Genomic DNA, 16,220 nt, shown 5'->3' on the forward strand with positions numbered 1-16,220 from the left:
CTTGTAGGTGTCCCAAACCTTGTTGGTTGGTACTTCTTTATTCATGTTGTATTGTATGAAGAACTTTGTCTCTCTTCTGAGCATCTCCATGTTCTCTCCCTCTTGTAGCAAGTCCTCATTTATTCTCCATCCTTTCCTTTTGCTCCTTCTCCCCAATTTCCACATAATTGGATTGTGATCCGAGCCTACCATCGGCATTATTTCCACCTCCTTAGTCCATAACGCTAAGTCTTTTGAGGCCCAGATCATGTCAATTCTCGATAGTGTAGAATGTCTTGCAGAGAAGAACGTGAATTGTCTACTTTTAGGGTTTTGTCTTCTCCATACATCTTCTAAGGTTTCCTGTTGTGTCAATTCGAAAAACAGCTTTGGTAACAGTCCTCTTTTCTTTTGTGCAGTTGGTGATTTTTTATCTAATTCCAAATTTGTCACTCCGTTGAAATCTCCAGCAAGAATTATCTGGTCATATGAAAGTTCATCTAGTTGCTTCCTCAAATCCTCAAAGAAGCTTTCTTTTGCTCCATTAGGTGCATAAATTCCGACTACCAGCACTCTCTTTAAATTCCATATACATTCCACTGCTATAAATCTGGCTTCCACATCCTTCATTACAAACTTTGGCTGCAGCTCCTCTTTTATATACAACACCACTCCTCTTTTTTTCTTATTAGAGGCCGCTGCAAAATCATTACCCAATTTTTTCGATTTTAAATATTTTACGTCCTGTTTTCGAATATGGGTCTCTTGCAAACATACAATATCACATTTTTGTTTTAATAGCCAGTGGAAAATGCTTTTTCTCTTATTCGGTGAATTAAGTCTATTTACATTCCAAGATAAGACTTTACACTCCATAATCATAATCTTGTTGCTGGTAAGTCCTTTTCATTGTCCCTTAAAAAACGCTCCATCTCTCGTTCAGATCTGATACGCTTTTTGGCCCCTCCAAATTCAAAGGACACTCCTTCTGGTAATTCCCATCTATACCTGATTTTCATGTCCTTCAGAATCTGAATTAGCGCTTTGTATTTTTTCCGATCTAGTAACACCGATCTGGGTAATTCCTTCATAATGATAATCGTCTTGCCATCAATCTCCAATGGATCTTGAAACTGTTTAGTCACAATCTTCTCTTTCATATTTCGAGTCATGAACTGCACAATCACGTCTCTTGGTAATTTCCTCTGGGTCGCAATTCTTGAATTTACGCGATATACCACGTCCAGGATAGCCACAACTTCCTCCTCCTCCTTTCCCAGGTATTCAGCTAACACCTCAGTAATCTGTTCTTGCGCGGTCTTTCCTTCCACTTCCGGCAAGCCGCGAAATCTCAGCTGGTTCTCCATGTGTTTACTTTCCGCAACCGCCATTCTTCCCCTCATCAATCTCATCTCTGTTTGTTGCGTATCAGCTAGATTCTCCACCGCGCCTTCCACTACTTTGACTCTCTGCTGTGTTCCTTGCAATTCATTTTGCATTGTTTCCATACCTTTCTTCACTTCTGACAGCTCACTTTTCACTGTCTGTTTAACCTCTTTGATCAGCTCCGGTTTCATGTCCTTAAGTTCTTTAATCACTTCTAAGAGTTTTTTGTCTATTGCCGATTGCCACTCTTTTTTCGACATCGTGGGGCTTGCTTTGGCTCGCTCCCACGAGTCCGCTCTCTTCCTTAACTCCGTGGCGTAAAATTTAATGTCCTTTTAATTTAAACGTCCCGGTCTTCTTGCAAAAAAACTTTTAGAAAATCCAAAATGTCGGGCGTCTTTTCTCTATGGTTCTTCTATGATTTTTGTAATCCAAAATGGCTTACTTCCTCTTCCACTGAAGCCGCGACTCTTCCCCTTTCAAAGATGGCGATTCCCTTCTTCCTGCCTTCCGGCAGGGGCCGCTTCTCTCCAGCAACTCTATTGTTATTACGTACTTCCTGTTTCCCGACTTCCCACAGTAGCTCTCGCGATGGTAAAATTTTCTCACAGCTCCATAACCGCAAGTATTCAAAACAATAGTCCACTTTCTTTAATAACTTCTTTAAACTTAGTCTTTTTTCTAATACAACTCTTGCCGAGTCTTCCCCTCCTTGTAATTAGCCTGTTGCAGTTTGAAAATCTACTTTTATTCTTCTTTACTTTTAACAATCTGTCCCGTATCAGAAGATAGTGATCTTTACCTTCTCATTCACTTTCCTTGGGTTGTAATCACTGTTTCAATCTTAGTTTCTCCTCTACTCTTCTTTCCCCTATTGAAGCTTGGGTACGTAGGTCTTATGCCAACCGCATTGGCCCCGAAACTGCCGCAGAGATCGTAGCCGACCTGTCACAGGGTGGGACCTCAAGGGTCGGGATATTTCCAAGGACATCATTCTATCCTGCATTTTGTTGTTTCCTTTTTGAAGATCAATTACTTGGACTTGCAGTCTTGTTCCGATTTCAATTGCCTGGTCTGCTTTGTAAGTTGTTTTCTACAGGTCTAATCTGATTTCTTTAAGTTGTGCTGCTATTGGCTGTATTAGGCTAGCCATTTCAGCAGAGAGATTTTTTTGGAGTTTAGCCAACTGCGGATCCAGACCTTCAGCATCAGAAATAGCTTGGCTTGCTGTTGCGTTGTTTACCTCACTACCCGCCATGTTTTCTCGAGGAAGGCTAGCGTCTCACGTAGATGTTATTTGAGCCGAGGAGAAGAATTGCTGAAGTTTTTTAGCAGACCTAGGGTGTGATTTCTTTTTGTCCACGTCCTGCTTGCCCATAATATTACAGATTGAGAGTATTCAACGATCTTTAGCAGGCTTTATGGGGGAGGGGGAGACGGAACTCAAGACTTAAGCATCCATCTTTACCGTTCTCGACACCACGCCCCCCCCACATTTGATGAGAATCAGCCCCTTGGGGGCCGATTTTCATTAGATCAGACCCCTTTGGGGGCCTTCCTCTCCTTGTTGTGATGGGAATGATGTTATTCCTGGCATGGCAAGGAAGAGCTCCAGAGGTAAGTTCCCTCCCATGCTCCCTCCATGATCTCCCCCTTTCCCGCAAGATACAAGGAGAAGAAGACTTAATAAATGAAGCCATCGCTCACTCCATCAACCTCCCCCTTCACTCCATCCTAGAGCTGTTCATCCTGTACCAGGGCACTGAAGATTAATATTTTAGAAATAGTTTTTATGTTTCTACTTAAAGGTTTCCAGCTGCAACCCCTAAAAACAAACCAGGAACTCTGCCTTGATTTAAATACTCCACCGAACTACTGACCTAAAAGGGTAATTAACTATTCCGAGGTCACCGGGGAAAGGAAGAGTCTTTTTGCATTTACAACCCTTAGTTTTGCAAACCAAACCAAATGGGGAGCTGGTAGCACAAAACTGCGTAACCACAATTGATAACAATATGTACATACTCAATAGTCTGTTTTCTCTTGTTTTTCAAAGTAGCCAGGATACAGGCCTTACTCTCTAAAAGCTTTCTTAAGATATTATATCCTTTCCATGTCATATTGTTATTGCCTAAGGTGCTAGGGAATGCAGAAATTTCAAACCCTCTTATTATACTTACTATGGTATGCTGTAATTCTAGTTATCAGGGAGCATCTAGTCTTGCCAATATACAAAAGAGGGCATGGACAAATGAACACATAAATATAACACTTGCGGAGCTGCAGTTGGAGAAATGCCTTAATTCAAATATTCTACCTGTAGCTGGATGCCTGAAAGTTTTAAGCTGCATAGCTTGGGGGCGATTCACACAGTTCCTGAATTTGAAATGACCTTTAGGGTCTACAGTAAAGTTCAGTTCTTGAATTCTAAGATCAGTATGCACTAACTGATCGGTTTCTGCAAAAACCTATTTCAGGAAATCTTCCATATCAGAAACGTTACTGGCCAAATGCTAGTGCTTTAAAATGACAAGTTTAATGCCGTATGCAAAAAGAAAACATTCAATGGAGAAGAAATATTTATTTCCTTTACAGGTCTATTATTTTAATCAATAGTTCTTATCTCATTGTACCATCTACTCTAGTTTTAGCAGCCATAATAACCTGCAAAGGATAACCATAGGCCAAAAACTGAGATATCAGAGTGTTGGATTCAGCTTTATACCTCTAAAAATAAAGTAGACTCTGCTTGCAAGCTTACAATTTAATATGGTAGGAAGAAAGGAGGAAACCAAATGAGACTACATAAAAGGGCAGTCAGGAAACCGGTCTCCAAAAATAGAAGTCAACACGTAGGACTTCTGGAGCACTGAACACAGCTGTGTCCACACTAGTCTGACAAAAGGTACTGGTGATTCCCTGCATGCCCTGCATCCCAGTTACTAGTCACAAAACATATTTCTCTGAAGTCTCATAATTTTTATCATGATAACTGTCTACTATAGATCCTAGAAGGAACTGGTATTCTTTTAAAAATAACAAGAGTATGTTTTTCCTTCCAACTTGTGAAAAGTTTTGTCGCCTTTATAATTTAAAAAAAAGAAAAAACTTGACAAACTATTTATCAGAGAAGCAAAGTAACAGCATGCTGAGAATTCAAACTGGCTGTCACATCCAAACAAATTAATAGGAAAGTGCTTATACAAAATATTTGCAAAAACTGACAGAATTATCACATTCAGCTTGCAATTTATGGAGGCACTTTCATTGCCAAATGCAATTATCACCCAACTGGATCTGTGGTACATTTATGATGCAAAATGTTCAATGTAGGTACAGTCTTCATACTCCAGTAAGTGATTGCATACTTGCCATCATCATCATCATCATCATGTATGGCCTGTGGCAATCCCAAAAAAGACAGGGTAGGGTTTGCCCAGATATGCTGAAATTAAGCAACAGGAAAAGAACCTCCCACAAAATTAATCCAATGCACCGACTGATTTAGTACATGTTTATCCCACCCTTCCTCCAAAGAATTCCCCTCTTCCACACATGCCCTTTGAGGTAGGTTAGGCTGAGAGAGAATGATTGGCCCAAGGTTACCCAGAAAGTTCCACGACAGGCAGGGATATGAGCCGAGGTCTGCCTGACCCCTCTAACCACTACATCACTCCAGCTGATGAAGACTGAGCATGGAATGCATCAAATAGTTGTGAGTTAGTTTTGAGGGGAGGGAGAGAAATTAGCCTAGTGCCCTTGAGACTGAATATCCCCCCTGCTGGTCTGGAAAGCCATACGCTTTTAAAGGCTTGATACACTTTTAAAGCTAGAAGAAACTGTGAATCTCATGCCCCAGGAGGAGTCTTTAAACTGGAGAAGCAATGCAATTATAGTGGCCTGGAACCAGAGACAACTGGAGTTGGGCAATATATGACGATGTATGCACACAAACCACCTGTACTGGGTACAGAAAGAAACAAAAATACCCTGCGTTGTTCTGCTCAAGTGGTGCCACTCCTGTCCAGTGCATCCAGAACTCAGCAGCAGTTAGAGCAAATGTATGACTGTTTTGCGGTTGAGTTCCGGGATGAACTTTACAGCAAGCTAGTCCTCTAACCGCATCAACTGATGTTATTTTGCATCTCGTACAGCAGGAATGAGAGACATTTTTGGTTCCTTACGTTGAACTGATGGGTGTTTTAAAATTGAATACACAGAAATGGTCTAAAGAAGATCTACAACATGAAATGGAGTTTAGCTTATGATCCATAACTTGTCATGTGTGTTAACTCTTTTTTGATTATTCTCATACTTCTACAATTGTATGGTTTATTTTTCTGTGTATTTACACATTTGTTAATGCATACGACAGCATGCTTGTCACATTTTTCCTCTCATTGGTTCAGGTGGTGTTTTCATTTTGTGGTTTACAATACACCCTGTTTTTAATATACCTTCTTGTATTTGTGTACTTTGTTTTGTATTTCTTGAGGGTGTTCTTTCTTGTTTTCTTGGTTTCTATAAATCAACATGTTTATCACTATTTTTTTTAACCAGTCTGTGTACAACTCTACCACCTCAGTTAACTGGTCACTCTTCTCTCTTTGTTTTTCAGAATAAATAGTGAATGATTATGTCACCGGTTTTTATGCCAAAATGAGAAGAGTTCACTCTTTATAAGCTGCAGAAACCTAATGAATCCTTAGATATTGTTGTTTGGTTATCGTGCTCAAAACATGAACCATGCATTTTTATTACTGAAAGTACCATGAAATGTCATTTGTATTGCTAATTGATTAAAAAAAACATTTAACATTAAAAGACCAAGGACAAGTGTTTGATTTGCATGGCTGCCCCCGCCCCCACAATCCTTCTACTCCAAAATCTTACTGGAGATATAGAAAAACAATGGCAACATAACTGCATGCTATGTTTTCTAAGAAACCTGAACAATGTGCGCACATTGAGTGAGCACTGTACTGCAATTCTAAGCAGGTCTACTGAGAATACTGCCATTCCAGCCAGGGGCTTAAGCCCCTTAGGCTGGTGGCAGCCATTTGCCTCCCTGGCAGGATGAAGCCAGAGAGGATCAGCCCTGCTTCCTGGGCTTAGCTAAGGGGGGCGGAGCTTCTAGGCAGCAGCCTGCCACTCCGCCCTCCACAGCACAGTCTCGCCTCATGCTCGGTGAAACAAGAGCTCTTTGCTCTGCCTTCCTTTGAGTGGTGAAGCTGAAGGGAGGAATGTGTGCTGAACAAACATTGATGGCGGCAGTGGAGGCAGTTGGAAAGCAGCGACAGCAGTCAGCTCTTGGAGGCTGTCGGAGGCGACTGGCGGCTGCAGCGCACAATACAGGCCAGGGCTTCAGGGCCTGTTGGGGCTAGAGTAATTGAGCAGTTTAATTGAGCAGGCTGGTGGGGCACTGGGGTGGCAGGCAGCTAGGCTGTATTGGAGGGACTTTGGCCCAACTTGGGTGTGGTCGTTCCCCTTAATAGTTGTCTTGGAGAGAGTGGGTGGTGAGAGTCTTCTCTCCCCCCCCACTCACACATAAACCTCTCTTCCTGCCATAAGCCTGTTTGTTTCCATTTAGCCTCCCCCCACCCCGGGCAAGAAGTAAAATAAAGTAACTTAAAAAATAGAGCCGGTGTTCTTCACTTTGGCTTACTGGTAAAGCGGCACCTAAGCCTATATTCTTGTGGGCCATAAAAGAGGGCCTGTCTCTGCCTGACAGCCATTCTGTTGGCAGGCAGATTTGCTCAGGGCTGTGCTCAGCGCCATCTTTTGGTGGAGAATTACTGGTGGCCTGTTTCTGCCTGACAGCCATTCTGTTGGCAGGCAGATTTGCTCAGGGCTGTGCTCAGCGCCATCTTTTGGTGGAGAAGTGCTGGTGGCCTGTTTCTGCCTGACAGCCATTCTGTTGGCAGGCAGATTTGCTCAGGACTGTGCTCGGCACCATCTTGAGTGGCAGCTTGGTACTGCTCCTGGCAATTGCTACTTTTGCTGGGGCGTAACCCTTCGCTACCATGGGACCAGTTACACCACCATCTGTGGAGACAGCTTATGACCCCAACTAAATTTGGTTCGGGGGAGAGGTCCGATAGTGACCATATCGTTCAGCGATCAGGTGCCAGGCCGCCGGGTCCAGTTGCACATAGTTCTAGCCCCCGCGCGCTCGCGGGGCAGTCGGTTCAGCCCTGGCTGCTCTGTTTTGAGTTTACATCGCGGGGGGTCTGCAACAGGAAGAACTGCCGTTATGGACACGAATGCCCCATCTGCCGAGGGCCGCATGCCATTAGTGCATGTAAGAAGCAGAAGCCCTTTGGGAAAAAGGGTGGTGGCCCCGGGGGGCAACAGGGTTATGGAAAAGGGACCCAGCCCAATAAAGGTGAGGGAACTTAAGGCCATGTTGGCAGATTACCCCAGACGGGCTGATGCCCAGTTTTTGTTAGAGGGTTTTTCTATAGGTTTCCGGATTCCTTTTCAAGGGCCGCGGTCCTCCTTCATGTCTGCTAACTTGCATTCTGTGGTGGGCATGGAGGACGTCGTTAGGGCCAAAATAGCTAAGGAATGCACCGAGGGGCGGGTTCTGGCCCCCTTTTCCTCCCCTCCGGTGCCCAAATTGAGGGTTTCCCCCCTGGGGGTGGTCCCTAAGAAGGCTCCTGGTGAATTCCGGCTAATTCACCATTTGTCTTACCCCAGGGGTGGGTCTGTCAATGACGCGATACCGGAGCACTTGTGCTCTGTGCGTTACACATCATTTGAACAAGCCGTTAAGGTGGTCAGGCGTTGTGGCCGGGGAGCTGAGATGGCAAAATGCAACATTAAGTCAGCATTCCATCTTCTCCCCGTGCATCCAGAGGACTTTGAGCTCCTCGGGTTTTCCTTTGAGGGTCGATACTATATGGACAGGGCCCTTCCCATGGGGTGTTCTATCTCCTGCGCAGTATTCGAGCGCTTTAGCACCTTTCTAGAGTTGGCATTGTGTCATAGGCAGTGTTGCCGTGACTCCGCCCACTATTTGGATGACTTTATCCTAGTTGGACCCCCAGGAACTGGGCAGTGCGCGCGCCTGTTGGCTGACTTTGTCAGCCTGACTGAGGAGCTAGGCGTTCCACTTCCGCATGAGAAAACGGAGGGCCCATCAACTGTCCTGACCTTCTTGGGCATTGAGTTAGATACGGTTAAACAGACGTCTAGGCTTCCACTTGAGAAGCTCTTAGACCTGAAGGCACGCTTGCGCACCATGCTGGGGAAGAGAACAGTTTCATTACTAGAACTCCAGTAAGTAGTGGGCCACCTTAACTTTGCCTGTAAGGCGGTGGCCCCCAGGAGAGCCTTTTTGCGGTGCCTTTGTGACGCCATGGGGACCCTTTGGCTCCTGCATCACAAGATACGCCTGTCTGAAGGCATGCGGGAGGATCTAGGGGTCTGGCTCCAATTTTTGCAGGTTTTTAATGGAGTGTCCTTCTGGAGACAGGAGCTCCTTTTAGAGGGGGAGCTGCAAGTATCTTCGGACGCTTCAGGGTCCATAGGTCTGGGGATTTATTTCAGGCGGCACTGGTGTGCCGCCAGATGGCCCGAGGATTGGGTTCAAGAAGGGCGGTGTAGGGATTTAACCTATCTCGAGTTCTTCCCAATCTTGGTGGCGGTTTACCTGTGGGGGGAGGAGCTTGCCAACCACTCCGTGCACTTTTGGTGCGATAATATGACAGTGGTTCAAGTGGTGAACTCCCTTTCATCTAAATCGCCCCGGGTCATGACATTGGTCCAAGCTTTTACTTTGAGGTGCTTGCACCTTAATATATTGTTTTCAGCCAGGCACATACCTGGTGTCAACAATGAGGTGGCAGACGCCCTGTCTCATCTGCAGATGGACCAGTTTCGACAGCTTGCCCCCGAGGCCGATTTGGCGCCAGCCCTGGTGCCGCAGGAGCTATGGACGATTGGCAAGTGAAAGCCTTCAGGGCCATCCAGTTAGCCATTGCCCCTAGCACCGGTAGGGCGTACGACAGGGCGGTAAGGAACTTTGATGCTTTTAGGCAGGCTGCAAGCCTCTGCCGAATCTGGCCCCTCCCAGTCGAGCATCTGGCACACTTTTGCGTAGCTCAAAGAGGTAAGGGGCACAGGGTGAAATATATTCGGAGCCAGATTGCGGCCTTAGCTTTTGCCGCGAAGGCCCGAGGATTTACAGATACCATGGGTGATTTCCGCATCTGGAAAATGCTGGAGGGGTGGGCAAGGGAGTCTGCTACCCCCTGGGATGATAGGCAACCCATCTCTCCTGGCATCCTTCAAGGATTGCAGGCTGTATGGTCGCAGGTCTGCAGCTCTCCTTTTGAGGAGCGGCTGTTTCACGCTGCGTCCTTAATTGTGTTCTTTGGCGCTCTTCGAGTAAGTGAGCTGGTCCAGCAGTCCCTTAAGGACAACTCTGGCCGGGCCCTCGCTGCAGAGGACATTAAATTTGTGGGCGAGCAGCTGGTCCTCAGAATTAGAAGATCCAAAACTGACCAGCATCAAAAAGGGGTGGACCTGGCCCTTGGCCGGTGTGCCATCACTGAGTTGTGCCCCATTGCAGCCTTGAGGGGCTATTTGGAGGTGCGGGACGACCATTCAGGGGTTCTTTTTCGCCACAGCGATGGCGCCCCGTTGACCAAGTACCAATTTTGCACAGTCACAGGCAGGGCTCTTCATGTGTTAGGGCTGGATGGGGTCAAATTTGGGACCCACTCCTTTCGCATTGGGGAGGCACCTACTGCCGCTGCCATGGGTTTCTCAGGGCCTGACATCCAGAAGGTAGGACGTTGGCGTTCAGGAGCTTACGCGTCATACATCAGGCCACTTGGACGTGGTAAATCATGTTGATTTGCTTTTTTGCAGGCGCTGTGGTTCGTCAGGAGAGGATACGGATCCTCATCTGTGGCCACAGTATGATCTTCTGGGCGGCGCACCAAGCGAGAAGGTCCTGGATCGGATCCCAGCTTGGACTCAGCCGGTGGGCTACCATCGAGTGGCAGGGCAGAAGAGGCCTACGCTGGGCGGAGCTGCTGCCACTCTTGTTTGAGGGGAGGTCCGCCCCTCTTCCTCATATTCTGGTAGTTCACCTAGGGGGCAATGATCTGGGGCTAACGAAAGGGGTAGCCCTCTCTTGGCAGGCGTGGGACGACTTCCTGGAGATCAGGAATAGATGGCCTGGCGTTCTGATTTTTGGTCAGCCATGCTTCCGCGCCGTGTGTGGCGGGAGGAGCTGGACCGCAGAGCGATCGATAGGGCTAGGCGGATGGCCAATAGAGCCCTATTCAAAATAATGATGGGGGGGTTGGGGATTTATTTGCCCCATCCACAGATTCGGGCCGAGTCTGTTGCCCTCTACAGAGGGGATGGGGTGCACCTCTCTTACAGGGGCAACAGCATTTTTCTGGATGACCTACGGCAGGAGCTTAGGTTGGCTTTAAGCCATTTGTGGGGCACTGAGGCCTAAGCAGAGGCTTGGCCTCTGCGGTGGCAGGATTTAGCTAGGGATATATTTGTGGCGGGCCAATAAGCACCCTTGGCACCTCCCCATTGGTGGGGAACTGGGGTCTTTCAGGAGCAGCAGGCTGCCGTTCGGCCCAGCTGCGAGGTCAGACGCCCTTGGGTGCGGAACCCCTGGACAAGCCGGTCTCCCCCCGCTGCCGTTCGGCCGGGTGGGGGAGCTCTCCAGGGGTGATACACTCCTCCTGGCCAGGACGGGTTGCAGCCATTCATGGATGGATCGCACCCGGTGGCAGCGGGTGCTTGCCCAGACAGGTCAGGGCGGGGTCCCAGTGAATGAAGCCAGGGCCTGACCTGTACCGCTAGTTAGGCTCCTTGCCGTATTTTCTTGTTGCTGTTTCATTTAATAAAGCGGCCCATTTTACCCAAACCTTTGTGTCTGACTCTCATTCCAACTAGGGGGGCAATCTTTCTCAAGTCTCAAAATGAGAATGGACTGCACTGAAAAAGAGTTTTCCTGTTGTTTGCCTGACTTCATTTGAGGACTGTAGAGCACAGAGATTACATGAATTTACTTAATAGCATATCAACTAAAAATAGACAAACCAATGGAAAGCAACTTGGTCAAATAAAAAAAGAACGTTTGAGTGTTTCCTTTCCAAATTCATCCTACCTAGAAAGAAATAGCCTCAAAAAAGTGGTGCAGAGCATACTTTTTAAAAAGTTTTCTCATGAGTTTTTTTAATTGTTCAGCAGCTTTGCATGTCCAGTTGTTACAATGAAACCCACATAGGTTTCCTGTTACTTGAATTCAAGATAAATATTCCACATAACAATTTTCAAAAACATAAAAAGGGTATTTTGACCGCTTTATAGCTGCTGATTTCTAGCACTCTAGCAATAGGGATATTTTAGTATTTGGTACAAATCCGTTTTTCAAGCAGTTCTGAAGCATAATGCACTATTTACACACTATAGGAATAATTCCAAGAGGGTCAGGAAAAACTTGTACAATTTGTAGCTTAAAGAACAATTAATCTGAAGGCTTTGTGGCAGGTTTTTATACATCTTGTTTATACTGTAACACAATTTTAGATATGGTGGAACAAAGAGATCATAAAATCTCACTTTTCCACAGAACAACCTATAGGGCCAAAGTGAATGTGCTGCTGAGGCTGCATTCAGACATGACAATAAGCAAACATGAAACCACAATGCGTGTGAATTCAGCTTCCACCATAGGGTTAAGCCTAAATTAAATCTTGACAGTGGTGAGTGGTTGGGGCTAGATGGTGGCCATCTAACTTACAATCACTCTACTCCTGCCTGATCTCCTCAAGGTCACCTCCCCAGTATGGTAACAACAATGCTACAGGGCCTGGACCTTTGGCTCAGCGTCCATCCTTGCACCTCACCCTACACAATAGTTCTGGCCCACACCATTTTAAGGCTGGTTCCTGAATGGTTACTCTACCTCATGCCATCCAGACCCACCTCAACTTTCTGGTGTCAGGCCCTGCCCACCCTACTGTTATTCTCTGATCACTGCCTCTGATGGGGAGCATATTTCACTCAGCGCACCCTTAGTCACTGCTTCTGAGCCCAGTGTTAGGCCATATGTTCCTGCAGGATTGGCTGCCACACAACATTTATTCGCTATGGTATCCCCTGATTTGATTCAACACCCACCAATGCACTCCCACATACACACTGTTATTAGGCAGGGAAAGGGAAAAAAGAAAGGCAAACAGAGGCTGTGAAGAGACTAAATAATTAGTATGTGTGAATGTGTATCAATTTGAGAATTATATAGAGGGGTGGGAGGGATAACCTCCTTTCCTCTAGAGCCTTGGCCTCAATCCAAATTGCTTGTAGTTCCCTCCTCCAGCAATTCAATAAAGCATACAACATCCCAGTGTAATAGTGGGGTATGTTCAGGCAGCGTTTCTTGGCTTGAGACTAAGGACCTAAACATCTCACAAGCATGTCCCTATTTTTATCTGCAGTACATTGTAGTACATACATTCCTTGCATACATTCCTTGCATACCTTTCATTTCCTGGAGAGTACCCTAGGAAGGTAAACACTGCAAGGTCGAGAGAGAAAAGGAGATTTTAAAGTGATTGGCTGTCAAAGTCCAGTTCCTGAGGTTTGCCTGTGTTTAAAATACAAAGTAGGATCATTTCAGCAATGCGTTCACCCACAAATATATAGGCTTGTCTGGTTTCTTGGCTCTGAAAATGACTGAAGTTTTGTGGGCTTTATTGTGGACCGATCAAGTCCCACTGTCATGTTTGGCACCCTGTGTGAGAGAATCATCCAGGAAATCATGTGGGAAAATGGCCAGGATCTCAAAGGACAACATATAAAGGTTCCAGTTCAACAGGGGCTGGGATCCGGTTTACAAGACTATTATTCAACTCTTCAGCAGTTTATAAAGCAAGGAGTCTGTAATTTTTCCAAATGCCTTTCAAGATTGTATATTCAGCTGGGCTCCCTCCTTCCCATGGTGTGGCTGCTGCTGTCACCATCACTTCTGTCCTTCTTGCCACAGTCTCTCATTATGCCCACTCCTTACATCTTGGTTTCTCTTGCTGTTTGAGACAAAGACTGCCACTCTATGCTTTAACGCAGTGTGCCCAGTTCAGTGGGGTCCCAATCTAATTGAAAACTCTTGGCACAAGCAAATTACATGCAAGAAGGAACAACATGCAACCAAGCATCATTAGAGAAATAAAACCAGGACTAATCTGTTTTAAGGGTGAAAAGAGCGTTTAAAAAGGCTTGATGCATATTTGAAGACACATGACTGTTTAGGCAAGGATTATAGCAGCATAACAGCCTAGAGCAGAGAAAACATACTATTTGATGGTATGCCAGCATGCAGGATCTATGCTGAATATTCGTCCCTCCTGTTGCGGGGACTTAAACCTTGGGCATGACTGGGAGCATGGAGTCCCCATGAGCCAAAGGGGTTTGTCCTTGGCTCTTAGCCCATGGATATCTGCCCACCCAGGATGCTTTGCTTGTTTGTTGTATGTTTCTTTGCAGTGTGCTTTATTTAAATTTATTTAAATTGTGTATTTTATTTTTGTCTCCATTAGGAAAAAAGCAGGATAAAAATATGTTAAATAAATAGAGGCAGACAGACAAAGGAGAGACTTCATTGATATAGTTCTCCCTCTCTGACATCCTCAGAAAAATAATTCTGTAAATATTACCAAACAGCTCTTCATACTGTATAGGAAGATCACTAATCCCCCTAAGAGGGGAAAATGCATATTATATTATTGTTATGAAGCCACAGAATATACAGAATCATAATCTTTAATAGGAGTTTTACTATACAGGAGTTTTACTAAATTTCAGTTTTAAGTTCCAGATTTCCCTGCTTTAGGATTCATTTAGGATTACACTCTAACAGTGCACTCCTATGGAGAGTTAGTCCAATCTAAGTCTATTGACACTTATGAGCTTATACTGTACTAGTAACTCACTGCTAGTATATTAAGCAGAATTATACCCTCTTAAATCCTCTGAAGTCAATGGGATCTTTTTAAGATTATGCTGTTAGTACATTTTAGTACTTTAGATAAAACTGCTGCTGTCTTTGTTCCTGTTCACACTAATTAAATATGGTAGATTAATGTAGAAAAAATGTATGTCATTTTGCATAATTCAGTATAAATGACATAAAATGGTACATAATGGCATTAGAATGATGGTGTTAAAAGATGTCAACAAATCAGGAAACCAGCAATGAAAAATGGGAAGACAAAAAGAGTCAAAAGACTCAAAATGACGACATATAAAAACAAAAGGAAACCTATCAATAAAACACTTGGGAAGAAAATTGGCATAGAAATGCCCAAATAAATGAATGAATGAATCTCTAGTTTGTAAAGAGTAGTTCAAGCTTGAATGTCGATGCTTATTGGCCTTGGCCTATGGCAGGGGTGGCCACACTTGCTTAATGCAAGAGCCACACAGAATAAACCTGAGATGTTTGAGAGCCACAAGACATGATGCATTGAAGAGACTTCAGAGGAAGAGGCGGGTTTGGGGGAGTGCCCTGAAATGACATCACAGGAAGGAGTGGGGTTTTGGCACAGTATGCTGGGAGTGACATCATCAGAAGGGGTGGAGCTTGGGAAGGACCACCACCTAACCTTTGACTTGGAAGTGACATCACAAAAAGTGATGTCATCCTTGCAAGGCACCACCTCTAAAGTATTCTGGCTAAAGACTCCAGGTATTTTTTTAGTTGGAATTGGCAACCCTAATGTTTTATTGAAAATAGGAAATACATGGAAAGAAAGAAGGAAGGAAAAAAGGAAAGGGAGGGAGGGAAAGACACGGAAAGATGGAAAGGAAGAAAAAGACAGACATGGAAAGAAGGAAGGAAAAGACAAAAAAGAAAAAAGATATGGAAAGAAGGAAGGAAGGATAAAAAAGGAAAGAAAGAAGGCATGGAAAGAAGGAAGGAAAGGCATAGAAAGATATGGAAAGAAGTAAAGAGGAAGGAAGAAGGGAAGGGAAAGAAGGAAAGAAATACACGAAAGGAAGGAAGGAAGACATGGAAAGATATGGAAAGATATTAAAAGAAGAGAAAGGAAGGGAAAGATTTTGAAAGGTATGAAAAGATATGGAAAAGAGGAAGGAAGGAACGAAGACATGGAAGGAAGGAAAGAAAGAAAGGAAGGAAGATATGGAAAGGGAAGGAAGGAAGATATGGAAAGGTATGGAAATATATGGAAGGAAGGAAGGAAAGAAGAGAAAGGAAGAAAGAGGAAGAAAAGAAAAAGAAAGAATGATGGAAAGAAGAAAGAAATGTTAAGAAGGAAAGAGAAAGGAAGGAAGGAAGGAAGGAGGGAAGAAAGAAAAATCAAGGAAGGAAGGATCACAAAAACAGAGACACACAATCTTAAAGCAAGCACATGTCCTCTGAAGCAAACACATTCCCTGCTCCTCCATCTCAGCTGTCCTGCACACACTTATGGGTGTGCCAGTCCTCCGTGCAACTAACGAGGCTTCCACCCATGCAAAAGTCCCCCCCCCCCCCCCGCACAGGCTGTGCTTCATGCCATGAGCGGCTCTCGGCAGCTGCCTTTTCGGGAGTAAGCCAGAAAGCAGGAAGTCCTGGGCCACCTCTGCCTTGGCGCTTCCTCATCGCGTCTTCACTCCTCTCTTTCCCCTTCCCCCCAACTGCCCTTCCCGGGTGCTCTGCAAGCGTGGGGCCGGCAAAACTCATTGCCTGCAGAGGAGTGCCTGGCAAGGCGAGGAGGGGTGGGCTGTCCTCAGCCCTGGCCCGCCCCTTCGTTGCTCCAGCGTTGGGAAAGGGGAAGCACGCTGGGTGCATAGATCGGGTGAGCGGCTGGTCGGCT

The 16,220-nt window shown here is 45.3% G+C and overlaps 1 long non-coding RNA gene across 1 annotated transcript in view; it reads right to left on the reverse strand.

Annotated features, from left to right (window-relative positions):
- The window catches only part of LOC129326482 (uncharacterized), a 56,729-nt gene that overhangs the window by 23,533 nt on the left and 16,976 nt on the right, over positions 1–16,220 (reverse strand). The window contains exon 2 of the long non-coding RNA XR_008596698.1: positions 12,886–12,991. This is a non-coding gene — a long non-coding RNA (uncharacterized LOC129326482). The remainder of the gene's footprint in view (positions 1–12,885; positions 12,992–16,220) is intronic.

This window comes from Eublepharis macularius, chromosome 3 (genome assembly GCF_028583425.1).
Source record: "Eublepharis macularius isolate TG4126 chromosome 3, MPM_Emac_v1.0, whole genome shotgun sequence".
NCBI classification, from domain to species: Eukaryota; Metazoa; Chordata; class Lepidosauria; order Squamata; family Eublepharidae; genus Eublepharis; species Eublepharis macularius.